The sequence below is a fragment of the Pithys albifrons genome, chromosome 13, assembly GCF_047495875.1.
Source record: "Pithys albifrons albifrons isolate INPA30051 chromosome 13, PitAlb_v1, whole genome shotgun sequence".
NCBI lineage: Eukaryota > Metazoa > Chordata > Aves > Passeriformes > Thamnophilidae > Pithys > Pithys albifrons.
Genome location: NC_092470.1, coordinates 10,619,415 through 10,633,091, shown reverse-complemented (window position 1 = coordinate 10,633,091; position 13,677 = coordinate 10,619,415). Strand labels below are relative to the sequence as shown.

At 44.4% G+C, this 13,677-nt stretch overlaps 1 protein-coding gene across 7 annotated transcripts in view; it reads right to left on the bottom strand.

Moving 5' to 3' along the window:
• SEMA6D (semaphorin 6D) overlaps positions 1 to 13,677 on the bottom strand; it is a 251,320-nt gene that overhangs the window by 22,661 nt on the left and 214,982 nt on the right. For 4 of the 7 annotated variants that reach the window (XM_071568756.1, XM_071568760.1, XM_071568759.1 and 1 more), the window contains exon 1: positions 8,695 to 8,766. The exons of 1 other annotated variant lie outside the window; for it this stretch is intronic. The gene's annotated coding sequence lies outside the window, so the exon portion shown is untranslated. Of the gene's footprint in view, positions 1 to 8,056; positions 8,218 to 8,446; positions 8,552 to 8,694; positions 8,767 to 13,677 lie in introns of those variants that run through there. 2 more of the 7 variants (XM_071568763.1, XM_071568762.1) reach the window with 2 other exon arrangements.

Sequence of the window (13,677 nt, the reverse complement as noted above, 5' to 3'; positions counted from 1 at the left end):
AATGAAATGGAGGTCTGGGGGAAAGAGTATGTCCCAACAAGCAGGAGATACAAAGAAAAAAGGGATTTGCACTGTGGAGAGGGCACATCTGCTGTTCAACAGGCTGTGCCTCAGACAATGTTGCTGTCAACCTCACTCCAGAAAGCATCACTTCTTTCCACCCACTGCTCTCCCCTGCTACAAACATCCCTCCAGCATCACATCACTGTGCCTTGCTGGGGCCTTCTGGCTCGAGTTGCTGCTGCTGGGGAAAAGGCTGCTCTATGCCACTGCTCTCGCCTCAGAGAGAAAGTAAATGGCTGCTGGAAAATGCAAGGGGAGACACAGAAGACTATCAACTGACAAGAAACACATCAGAGCATCTTAAGCACTGTGCTGGCATTATCAGTATGCCATTCTCAGGCTGGAATGGTCAGCCAGCCTTGCCTGTAGGAATACTGCCTGCAGAGACTGCGTAACAATGTGTTTTTAACTAGTCTTGGTTTTTCTGTGTGGACAAATCTGGTAGCTGGCCACCCAGTTACCTATTTGTATATGCAAAGCATGTGCTCTGCCACTTTTCTGGGGCACAATCAATTACATGTACAAAACACAGGCATGAAAATCTGAAGGAAGCTTGAGCTCAAAGTTAACGATTACTATTATCTTGTTAAGCATTAAAGATTAACCATGCTGGTGAAAGGATGTGTTATGAAACGTTTCTCCCAGACTGGAAAGTAAATTGAGAGTTTTGAGTGTTTTTTTTTTCTTCATCTCAAAGTCTACTCAGGATTTGGAGTAATTGTTTAAACTTCTGCTTTTATTTATCATAATACCAAAATGCTGTCACTTGCCACGTGACTGCTCATACTTTCATTTGAGATGTCGTGCAGAAACACATGGAAATCTGGTGAAGGCAAACCAATTTTAGAACATGTTCCGAGCAATTGTTTTGCAGCACTGCCCTAGAGTATGAAGTCTCTTACATTTCTTAAATTGCCTAATCAAATGCAGACTCTGTTCCAGTCACGCTAAATTTTCACATAATGGCAGAAAAATACTTCTTTCTAGCCTAGCACTGAACGGTTGGATCACATTATCACATTTGCTGCTTTTGTAGTCTCCAAGTGTGTATTTGTAAATGTATGTATATACATATTCACAGGGGAGAGGGAGAGGGGGGAACATCAGTGCTCATGCTGTGAGACCCTGGGGACAATCAGAGGGACAGGGGTATGTCTTGAGATGTCCCTGTGCTGAGGGACTTCTGAGCGGACCTGGCTTACCAAAAATGCAGAGAGGTAGTGGTGAAGAACTTATTTTTATTTGTTTAGAAATCAGATGTATTAGTGCAGGATGTAATCCAGCTGATTCCTTGCCCCACAGTCTGAAGTTATTAAACTGATATAAATGCAATAAGGTAGATTATACCCATCTGTTGCCAGTTTGGAGCTGGAGGCAGGATCAGGGCAGTGTGCAGCCATGGCTACCCTGCTCCGGGTGCCAAGCTTGGCCACATCCCTGTGTGGCTTCACATCAGTTTGGGGAACTGCATCCCAAACCCGCCCACTTTCCCCAGACCAAACACAACCTGCAGAGCCCACCCTCAGCAGTCGTTTGGAACTGGATGCAGCCGTGCTGGGTACCAGCTCTCCATCCTCTCTTTTTTATTTGGGCTGCATCACCTCATGATAACATTCACTCTACAAGACAGGGAAATATATGCATCTTAATACTTTGGCCTTTTGACTAGCAAGCCACAGAAAAGTCACAGATGAGACCTTTAAAAGTAAAAATAAAAAAAGATTCGAATCAGTAACATATGGACTGCAAGTGCTTGAATCAAGGTCAGAAGGAAATCTGTGGCAAATTGGGGAAGGAGACCTAGAGCTTTAAAGCCTTGTGTTACAGCCTGTTCCACTCTCTTTTCCACCCTGGCCTCCCCAGGTTCCCAATACAATTACAATGTTTCCTTAAATCCTTGTATTGTCACTAGTAATACTGGCCCAGTGTTAACTAAACAATCACATCTAACCCCCACTACTTACATCTGCAGGTCTATTTTTCTTACACATCTGCACCAAACACATTTAGGTTTGTGCTGGCATAGTTTGCCCCCGAAGACCACTGTTCAACCATGAGCAGTGTTTGTTATGGTTTTGGTGAGGATGAAAACCCGGTACTTTACAGGGAGGAAAAGCCATAATCCACTCTCACAGTAAAACCTGGAGAGTGGTACACAAGACAAAAAAAAAAATCTATCTGTACTCTTGCAGGAAATCAGATTAATCCCCAAAGCATGAGATTTGATTATTTTTGTCTGAGGTTATCATCAAGGAAAAAACCTACATAATGCTAAAAATATCCACACAGCATTTACTTTATGAAGAAAATATGATTTACTGAGCAAAAAACAAATTACTGGCTTTTTGGTGTTAATCTTTGATAAACACGTGCTGGGTTAAAGAAACCCTCACAGAGAGAAGTTTGCAAATTGAAAGAAACCATTCAACTCTTGAAGATCCATTTCCACTCCTCCTTATTACTCCTTTCATGAGTCACCTGGGGACGTTGTTCACACACAGTTGACAGATTGCACACTACTGCTTTTCCTGCTATCCTTACCCTTCTCTTCAGCACTCCTCCCCAGGTGGCAATGCACAAAAGAGCTGTATTTGCAAGGGGTGCCAATGCTGGCTCTTGGGCAACTGTTTAAGAGCCACAGGGCCCTCTCCTGCCTTCCAGCTTGGTTGGTTGCAGTTGCTTTCACAGGGCACTGAGCCCCCCTGACCTGCCAGGCAGTGCTCTGGTATCTCACACCTGAGTGCTGTATTGCTCAGGGAACACAGACTGCCAATAGCCCCTTCTTGTTTTGACCTCCATCACACCAACAGGTAGAGAGAGTGACACTCCCTCACTAACACTGGGCTACATTCAAACACTGTCTAAAATAGCCCAAACTACACACTGAGGTTTTTGTAATACATATTTTTCTTCCCTGTAGTCTGCCCAAACAGGGTGGTTACACAGCCCGACAGGACACGTAGGTGTCCACACAACATTGGGAAGGGGGTACCTAAACGGAGGCACATTATAAGGGCTTGAAATATAAGCGTGAAGATTTTCTTTTGACCCCAAAGTGTATCTGTCATGACAGACATACACAGAAATAGCAGCAACACCTTCTGTTGGCACTGCAGTCCCAGCCCACCACCAGCACCCATACACATGCCTGGGAAGCACTTGAGTGAAATACCTTTTGTTTCATGCCACAATAAAGCTCTGAGGAAGGTCCTCCCCAACAGAGGTGTGAGCTGCTACTTTACTGCTGCTAGAGAACCCCGAGTCCCAGCTGCCATGACCATTTGGTAAAAGATGAAATGTGTAGCTCACATTAAGAAAAGCCTATTATTGCAGTAATAGCTGAGCTGAGTGACCATCTGATCAGCTCTTCATCTCTTCTGAGGTTTCACTCCCACCTCTGGTGGGCTGTGATGATGGTCCCCACTGCTCACTCGTTACCTTTCCAGAGAAGCACCTCTGTGTTTGCCTCCCTGCTGTCCCTCACACACTTGAAGAGCCCCCCAGCAAGCATCTGCCAATTAACTCCTCATTCTCATCCCAAGCCCTCTTCAAAGCTCCCCTTTGCCTCTGATGCCTACAATCCTGTGTGCCCCCTCTCCCCGACACACGCAGCTCAGCTATGTTTAGGCGGCTTGTGCGCTGGCACATCTGCTGATTATGCAGCCCAACATGGCTCTCCTGCTTCCAGAGGCCACTGCCTGACTGTATCCATCTGCCATCTCTTCCCTTAAACCATACACCGTGGGAACAGGATCCATCCTTTTTATTCTGTGTTTATCCAGTGCCTATCCAATTACAAACCTAGGCTGCAATTTGCCTCTTAGATGCAATGGTTAAAGAATCAAAACAAAACAAGAAAGTAACAGCAACAACAAACCTTTTTGCAAGAAGAGTATCTGTGTGCAAATACGACCTCTGTTATGTTACCAAGGTCAGGCAGACCAAGGCCACTCCGCTGTGCACGAATATAAATCAAAGCTGTCCAGGGACTGATTTGGTTTACAAGGTTTGTAACCATTTTGGACAGAACAAATGTCACTTGCTTGCCTGAGCTCGTTGCTCCTCCTCTTCCAGCACCAATTCTTTGATCCTTCACTCCCACCCAGCCCCTCCCTTCTTGGTAATACCTCTTGACCTCCTTTGCTCTTGAAATCAAAAGTTCTTTTCTAGCAAGAAAGAAGTGGCTCACACACGATAGACAGCAATGCTAGGCCAATTTACTTAAATTATGCAAAAATCTCAACAAGTAAAATTAGCAGAGCCACAAGTACATTCACCGGCTGGTTACCTGCCATTCATAGCACACGTCAGAATTAAAATAACAAATCCTGTAACAACTTATTTCCTATTGCATTCATAGATCTGCAAAACAAACCAAGGAAAGCATCTGTAGCAAGTATTAGAGTCTGGGCACAGATCCTGTGAAATCACATGGTTTCCGTTGTGGAACTAAAAAGGCTTCTCCAAGAATGTGTGAAATACACAGCCGAAATTCTCCATTTCTTTTTGTGCTCCTTGGCAGTTTGCGTGGCTGAGTTAAAGCTGCAAGTTCTGTTTCTTTAGCTGGTGGCTCTCCAAGCACACCCCGACCCTCCCACTGACAGCGCGCAGGATGCAGCCAGCAGGCTCCCTCTCGAGTACGGACAGAGTTAATGTAACCCCACTCCAAACAACAGGTTGCTGTCTCCAAACTGGAGCCTTGGAAAGAAAAAGTCCAGCAGTCGCCTCAGCCCTCACAGCCATTTCGCAGCCCTTCCTCCTGCAGGTGTGCACACCGCGCCACAGTGGGGCTGGGCAGGGGTGCCCCAATGAAAGAAACTTCACGTTCTGGATGTTAACTTTAGTTACCATAGCCAGACAATGCTGCCACTGGTGTGGAAGAAAAAATTGCTGTAGCCAGCTGTGCTGTTCACAGTCGGATGGTTTCTGTGTAGCTCCAAATGGTTATGGAGCCCGTAGCCTGTTGTGGCCAAGGACAGGATGATGGATGGTCTACACACACTATCCAAGCAGGGAGAATGGCAGAAGTTCACTTCAGGGTTGTTAAAATGCTAATCTGGGTTAGTTAACAAAAGCCAAACGGAATAGAAAAGTTAGAGAAATAAACACTACTCATATGCTATGTATGTGCACTACAGATTTGATCTCTGTGGTTAACACAAACATTTGACTCTGGAAGTGGGACAATTCAACAGTCTTTCAGTCTGAATAAATTCAATCAACTTCTGATATTAGCTGTACTGTAATTACTGTCAAGCCACAATGAGGACAAGTAGACTATGCTAGACAGAGCCACACAGAGCTCCAGAAAACAGCATCGAAAGGGCAGTAATACGATTTTGACTGCACACCTCTTCCATGTGACATGGGAACAAATCAGAATCCACTTTCTTTTGAACTCAAGGCCAGCAGCTATTCACAGAACAAGCAACAACTTAGTAAAATGGCTTAGATGGATTTTAACAGTAACTGCTGTAGCTTATCAGATGCATAAGAAAAGAGATCATCTGTTCGAGCAGCAGTTTTGATGAAAACGACATTTGAACTGTTTTAATTACATACAGAGTTGCTAAGACTGAAAATAACTTGTACAACCCAATGTAAGTATGATGCCTTATTTCATCTTTTCTTAATTATTTGTGGAGCAAATTATTACTTTATCAAGTGGAAAGGTATCTGATTTTAACAATCTGGAATTGGAGGTATGTTTAACAGATGAGTATGCAATCAACCACCATCTCTGTTCAGTAAGCAAACTAAACACATAGTCTATGTCTTGAAAAATATTGACTACATAAGTGAACTCAACATAAGCTTATACAGGCACGGAAGCTGTTGATGTAGCTGTTTCCTTTGTCTTACAAAGAAAGACTAGAATCAAAACAGTCTCAAGTCATATCACTTGTATAACACTTGATGAAAACTGATTGTATTCACACATGATCTCCACTTGACATCAGATTTCAAATTTCTTCTTTTCAGAAGGAACAACCATAGCATTTCAACATTTCCATACAGGTTCTGTCCATCCAACTGGGCTTCACCTGACTTCAAAGGATGCCAAATCCTGTGTTAAGTGCACTAAGGTTTGTAAAGGAATTCAAACTCCATAAAAATCCAGAGCTCAAATCAGCATGTGACCAACTGCAGTAAGACCAGAAGATACATTATTACAAATGCCTAATATATACTTTGGAGTGAGCTTCTATGATGGACTTTTCCTTCACACATCTCTCATGACAGGACCGATCGGACCAAAGACCAATTTATTGAGAGTGGACTGTATATAGAAATAAGCATTCTATCTAAACATGTCATCTTCATAAATATACTGCAAAGTTATGGAGGCTCCAAGGGCTAAAGTATCTGCTGTAACAGTCGGCTCAGATCAGCCGTTCCCAGAAACATTCAGATGGTCCAGCTCAAAGGGCGTGAGAGGCTGGGGGGAAAAACCCGCAGCCATACAGCTGGTTTGTAGAGCTTTGACAGGGCCATCACTGTATTCCTGGCACACACTCCTGCATCACACAAAGCACATTTAGAAAATGATGTTATCTTTGTTGCATCTCGACCAGAAAGAAGAACAGGTAGTGACAGACTGCAGGATATGGGGGAGGAAGGTTCAATGTAACTTAAGGTGCAGATGAAAGTGAGAAGCTGGTTAAATAAACCAATTTAGAGCCTCTGGGTTATACTTTTTAGCTGTCTTTTTGAAAATAAATCTGAACTACATAATTCAGAATGCTAACAAATTCTTACTACAAACTTTTTCTTTCTGATTTAAAAACCCTAAGCTTTCTCTTAGTTAATGCAAAAAGTGTTCAAGTTCGTGAATATATAGAAAAGAAATCAGAGCACTGAGCTGGCAATTTGTATTTATCAAAGCCAGAGTAAATGTTTATACAATATCTGCCAACATAACAAAATATGCCTGTCACTTACTACATTAAACATGATTACGTACAACTTAATTTACTGAAAGGAACTGAAGTAGACTTTGGAGGTGCATAGAATTTTATAGTGTGAATAAAGCAGGAAAAACATCTATTCTCTTTTGCCACAAAAGTAATTGCAAAGCTTTACAATGAGCTTCCTGTTGGACTTGGAAAAAGGAGAGAACCTCAGAAAATTCTCTGTGAAAGTATTTGTATGTGAGAGCAATAGACCAGCAGTAAAAGCCTCTAAGACAGTAGGAAGCTGTTCCTTCACATAACATTTAGGGAATTAATACACATTAATAAGACCAACAACCCAGAGGACAAAGGTATCCCAATAAAGATTCATGGTTTTTTTGCCCCAAAGGAAATAACCAGGGGAAAAATGTCACACATTTTCAGAGCACTGAACAGTATTCTGGAGGAAGTTTGCTGTAATTCCTGCACATTATGTGTGAAGCGTGTGTGTGTGTACATGGATAAGCTACAATACCATCTGTACAGCAAGTGCCACATATGTGAGCATTATGAACCATCATTGCTGCTGCTATGCTCAAAAGTAAATGTATTCTAAGCCACACACATATATAAATACAAATGACTTTACACACTGAGGGCTGAATTCTGCTCAAATTACTCACAGGCTAATGCCCGTGATACAGACATAATCTTGACCAGAAGTGAGAAACAACTCAGAAATTGGCAGAAACCCACTAATTTAGGACTAGCTATATTCATGCAAACAAGTGGGACATCCACCGGAACTACAATTTTTTCAACACATCAACCTAAAGCAGTTAATCGAATTTTTCAACTCACAAGACAAGATACAACGACAATCACAAAACGCCCCGCACAATCACCCCCCAGCCCTTTAAAACACAGCCGTAATAGCCACCTAGAAATATCTGAGCGACCTTTCATTTCCATTCATACTTATAAATAATAAAGAAGACTTTAAGCCCTTCCTAATTACTCCCTGAAAGCAGCCGTATCGGTTTCTGCAGTGCTGAAACGTTCCCACCCTCCCGGAAAAAAAAAGTTTCCCCACTCCGCACCTGAGCATTGTTTTCGGCAGGAGGGCGGCGCGGAGCTGCCCCCGCCGCGGCGCGGGGATAATTCACAACTGACTCCAGTATTTGTTTCCATCCATAATTGATGGGGAGCTGGAAACACAGCTCCCTCTGCCTCCCAGCGCCCGGCTGCTGCCGGGGAGCCCGTAAATCACGCCTCGCCGGGCGCCCGCCCCGCCGGCAGCGCCGAGCCCCGGGGCCAGGGCGGCTCAGCCCCCGACGCGGCGCCACAGCCCCAGCTCACCCCGAGCGCCCCGGGGCGACTTCGGCGGGGATGAACCCGAGGGCTCCGCTCCGGCCGCCCCGTGCCCGGCCGGCGCCGGCTCCCGCCCGCTGCACTGCGCTCGGCAGCGCTCCCGCCGCGCTCCCCCGTACCTGCCGCTGCCGCCGCTGCCCGCGGCCGCCGCCCGCCGGCGGGGCCGCCCGCTCCGCTCCGCCCGCCGTCCCCCGCCGGGCGCCCCATCCCGGCGCTGCGCTGCGAGCCGGGGCGGCGCGGGGGAGGCGCGCCCGCAAGAGACCACCCCCTCCTCCCCTCCCTCCACCTCCACCTCCACCTCCCGCTAATGGGTTTATTCTCGCCTGACCCCGCGCCCGCCGCCACCGCGGAAACTTTTGGGTCTCACCGCAGTGGGAGCGCGGCCCGCGGCCGGCGGCGGAGCTCGGCGGCGAGTCGCGCCATGGCGAGGCGGGGGCGGACCGGCACCGCCCCGGCCGCGGCCCCCCCCCCGCCATCGCCTCCGCCTCCCCCGCCGCGGGCAGCGCCGGGCGCCGCCCCGCTCCCGCCGCCCGCACCGAGCGGCCCCGGCCCCGGCCGGTGAGCGCAGCTCCGGCAAAACTTCGTCCGTAGTTTTACCCCTCCCCAAACACCTCGACTAAACCTGCCCCCGCGGCCGCGGAGGTAAACAGCTGGGGCGAAACCACCAGAAGGCGTTTTCTTCATCGCCGACGCCACCTTCGCTGCTTAAAACAGATTTTTGTTTCTACGTGGAAAGAAAAAAGTCATTGCGAGCAATGCAATTTTGCAGGCTAATGAGGCTCGATTTTGCAGACGAGTACTTCGCGTGTGGTGCTGGGGGGGATGTCCTTGAAATGACATCTTTTTAAATGCCTGTCCAAAATCCCCTCAGATACTCCAGAAACAAAAGGTTTAATCCCAGAAATGAAGTCCAGGAAATAGCTGTCACTAATTCATTTTTCTTCACATGAAAGATAAATTAATTAAGGCTTAAAGTGCCATGGAGTATTTTGGATGCCCCTGCAAGGAGTAAAAAAGGATTACTTGCCAAACTGTATCATCTGTGTTTGTTTTATGGGAAATGAGAAAAATACTGAGTTTAAAAAAATCTAGAGATTTTTGTTGGGGAATATCTCCTTCATGCACACGCGGTTCCCAAATTCCAGCCCCTTAGGTGTGCACTGGCTCCACAGAAAATCCTTGGGCCGGTGCTCCCCACGATGCTCCTGCCCCTCTGGAAGACAAGCGCTGGATAGTCCCGAACAGGATTTTGGGCTGATCTGGCAGGCTTTTGCGCACACACCACTCGCAGCGGGAGCGTTGCCTCTTGAGAACTGATTCATCTAAGCAAGGGCGCCAGGATTTGGCCCATAGTAAATTCTCTTTAGAGATGGTGCCAACAAAATCTCCCAGCCATGGGAATAGGACGTTTTTGGCAACTCAGCCCCTTGGCTTTCTCTCTCTGATGTTTCCTAGTGGTGACAGGCTAAAGGCGAGATCATTATGGGCTTCCTCACAGCGAACAGAGCACGGCTATGTGGCACCCCCGGAGCTGCTGCCTGTTAAAGGTGTAAGGATATTATTTTCTCTTTCTCCTGAACATCCCTAATCTAAAAAGCATCAAAATTTGCCCAGTGCATGAAAATGCTGCAATAGACTCGCTTGGTTAGGAATCGAATTGCAACCTGAGGACAGAAAAAGCTGAAAGTGCCTCAAACAGAAGGATTCATTTCACAGAATAGCTCCATGGCCTTTGCACTGAAAGTCAAAGACTCAGAGCAGACCCACCGTTCTATGAATTTATTGTGGGTACAGACGGGTACCTCGGTGCCAGTTACCCATACCAGGCCATTACAAATGTGGGATTTCCTTCTTGGCTTTTGAAAGGCCTGATAGTAGTGCCAGCCAGAAAAACTGCAGTACTAGAAAAGCCACTCATATTTTCATTCGATACATCCCTTTTGTGAGTGCCATGTAGAAATTACTCTGCAATGTTGCTCTGTTAATCCCTACAGTGGGGGCATCGGATGCACAGCCTGTGGCATCTGCTTGGGCTGTGGCTGCACGCTCCCCTCTGCTCTGAGAAGGGCAGCTTGTGGGAAGGGACCTTTCTTCCCTGCTATACCTCCCAGCCACAAGCTGACTCGTTTCCATATATCAGGATGAAAGATTAATATGGTTTAAATCTCTTTCTGCTTCAATTAGGCAGGTGACACAATGTTGAGAATCGGATCGCATTCCTGTAGGGCAAAGGGTTCCAGTTTCAAGTACAGCATTTTAGAGGATTTGGTGTAGTCAAGACTAATATCTTGTGTCTACACTTAAACATGGTAGTTTATTATCGTTTCAAAATTTGCTGCATGGCTAGAAAGCACTTTATGTAAGGATTTAAAGTATGTGCACTTACAATATGTGTGCAGTCAGGGAATTACACAGCCACAGGTTTTTAAACACAAATATATGCAGGCTCCTATTGATATGATAAACTATCAGTAATATGTGCTGCAAAGCTTCTTAAATCCTCATTGACACAACAGACCACTATTGTGTCAATAATGTGCAGATTAATGGGGTATTGTTAGGCTATTTTAGGCCTTAACTTTCATTTATCCTAAAACTTGTTCTTCATTGTAACTCTTAACCTTTGGATTCTGCTAACACATTTCTTGTCACAAACATACTAATGGAATTAAAAGAAACCTGGCTTTTAAATGTTAATTACCCCTAGAAAGATTGATTTGTAAAAGAAACACATCAGCAGAATCTGAAAGTACAGAGGTACAATAAAATGGACTGTCAGCCCAAGAGCCAGGAATGCCCCAGGACCAGCTTTGGCTCCAACCAGACTGTCCCTGTGCTCCAGGTGGTAACAAGAGCACTTACCCACCCTATCTCATGAGTTTAGCATATGGATTATTCCTACTGTCTAAAGGACTTTTCACCCTCTAAGTGTTTTACAGACTTAAGCAACACTTGTTCACGAATTTGAAAATGTAAGCAAAATATTAAAAATTTACATACTGATAATAGAACCGCCATCTGTTAGAACACCATATTGAGTTTTTGATTCATTAATATATGGATAATACTAAACTAATATGTATTTAAACCAGACATTTCTTTGTGCTTGAATGCCTCCATTGGGTTTATAAGCAAGGCTGAACTGATTTCAGCAAGCAGGTGTGTTGATTAAAATCCCCGCTTCAGCCACACAGTGATTTGGTAAGGAAGTGTAAGTGCACAGAGCGCAGGGCAGTTTGTACGTTTGGGAAACCACTTCAGAGCATGGTGGGGCAGGAAATTTGCTCAAATGGCACATCCCTAGGAAATACAAAGTGCTGAGGAAAGTGGTATTGATGGTTTCCCCCTGCCTGAGCCAGAGCTGAATCAGTGACTCAGCATGTAACCCACGGACACAATGGCATCTGGATGAAATATGAAACTTATATTTTGAGGACATGTTCATTTAAGCTGTGTCATTTCCAGTAAAACCAGCAAATGTCAGTTACAGAAGGATAGTGAAGTCACAGCAGTGCCAAAAAGTGATGATGTTATCTCCTAGAAGTAATTTTATTTTAGCTAAATATTTTCTTCCTCCCTTCTCTTTTTTTTTCACTTCCAAACCCCATCACATTTTGCCAGTGCATACAGACACCTGCCTACTGCATGGCATTGTATAGAGCAAGTGGTACGTAATTTAATATGGATCAATACTTAATTTCTGATGAAGTAGACATGCAGTTTTTGTATTCACTGTTCTTAAATCTAAATTGCAAAGTGAGGATGTTATGACTTACTTTGACTGTAATTAAGTTTGATAATAAAAGAGAATAGAATTTATTTATTATGAGTGCATAAAATTAGTTGGACAATTTAAGGTGCTATTCAATGAATAATGCTCCCATAGCTGAGGTAAACATTAGTCTGCCTGATAATATTAGTTTCTGGTAACAACCTAGAAAAGTTATTTTCTTACAGCTCTGGTTTTATGTGCCTTCATGTCTTCTCAGTATCTGGGGAGCCATTGTGCAGGGCAGGGCAGGCATGTGTAATATGTGAATAAATGTAGAACTGACTAAATGTAGAACAATTTCCAAGATAAAACAGGCTTTTTATCTCTATTGATTGGTGAAGAATTCTCTCGTTTGGATTTCCAAGAACATAAATGTAGAAAATAGGAAGACCAAGCTATAATGCTTCACAGCTCAGCACCAGAACAGGGTTAAAGCCACACAAGCTGAATCTGATAGCTCATTAGGGTACTTCACCTTTAGCCTGTACAAAGCAGAATTAAGTGCTTCCTAATGCTCACCTCTGTCAAATGGATGCCTACCATTCCTGGCTTTAGCATGCCATCTCCATGAACTCTTACTGTAGTTATTACCCTATTTGTAGCCACTTATTCACCCCCATTCCCCATGGTTTTAGATCCCAAGATGGGCCTTTAGTGTACCTGGAGTGCATTTAAATCCTATCCCTGTTCAGTCACCCTAAACCTTGTTGCCTGGGGGAATATAAGTGATAATATCAGTCTTTAGCTGCCAAAGCAATAAAACCATTTTCCTTCCTCAAGTCCTGAGCTTGTGGCAGTATCAACACAAGTCAGAAGTGAGACATTTCAGAACACTGTCGCTCATGATTTACACCAGCAGGCTAAAAATAGCAAATTGCCAATATAATAAGCCTGTGCGGTGTTGATACAGTCAAATAATTGGTTATAAGTCAACTACTGTATAAAGAGTGTTAAGTTTAAGAAGAGACGTTGCAAATTTATCCCTGTAAATAGTATCCAATTCAAGTATCACATGAGTGTAGTTCTTCATAATGCCTAAAGGAAAGATGAAATTTTCTCATATTTTCCAAATTATGGGAAATCCTCCTTTTCACCCTCTTCAGTTGTCAGAAGATTATAGGAGGTGCTTTTAAGAAATTACCATTCTGTACAATATAGGACAGAAAACAATACCAGCTATTTTTTATAGTATCTTCTTGAGTATTGTGTTGATAGTTATGCTTAAAGTAATTCTGACTGTCAAAAATTAACATAGAATCATTTAGGTTGGAAAAGACCTTTAAGATCATTGAGTCCCACTATTAACAACATCACTGTGCTTTCTTTTTTATATTCTTCTAATCTGCCTCTTCACTTAGAGGGATGTGCACAAATGGCAGGTTGTGTGCCTGTCACTTGAAGATGTAGTGATAATTTTCTGCTAACAACGATGGGCTGTGCACCCAAACTTGGCAACTTTATCCTGTCTCTGTATAGGATCAGCGTGTGCAGACGCTTCCACTCCTGTCATTTATCTTTCTGGCTGGTGTAAGAAATGGGTCCACAACGTTATTCATGACCACCCACGATCATCTGACA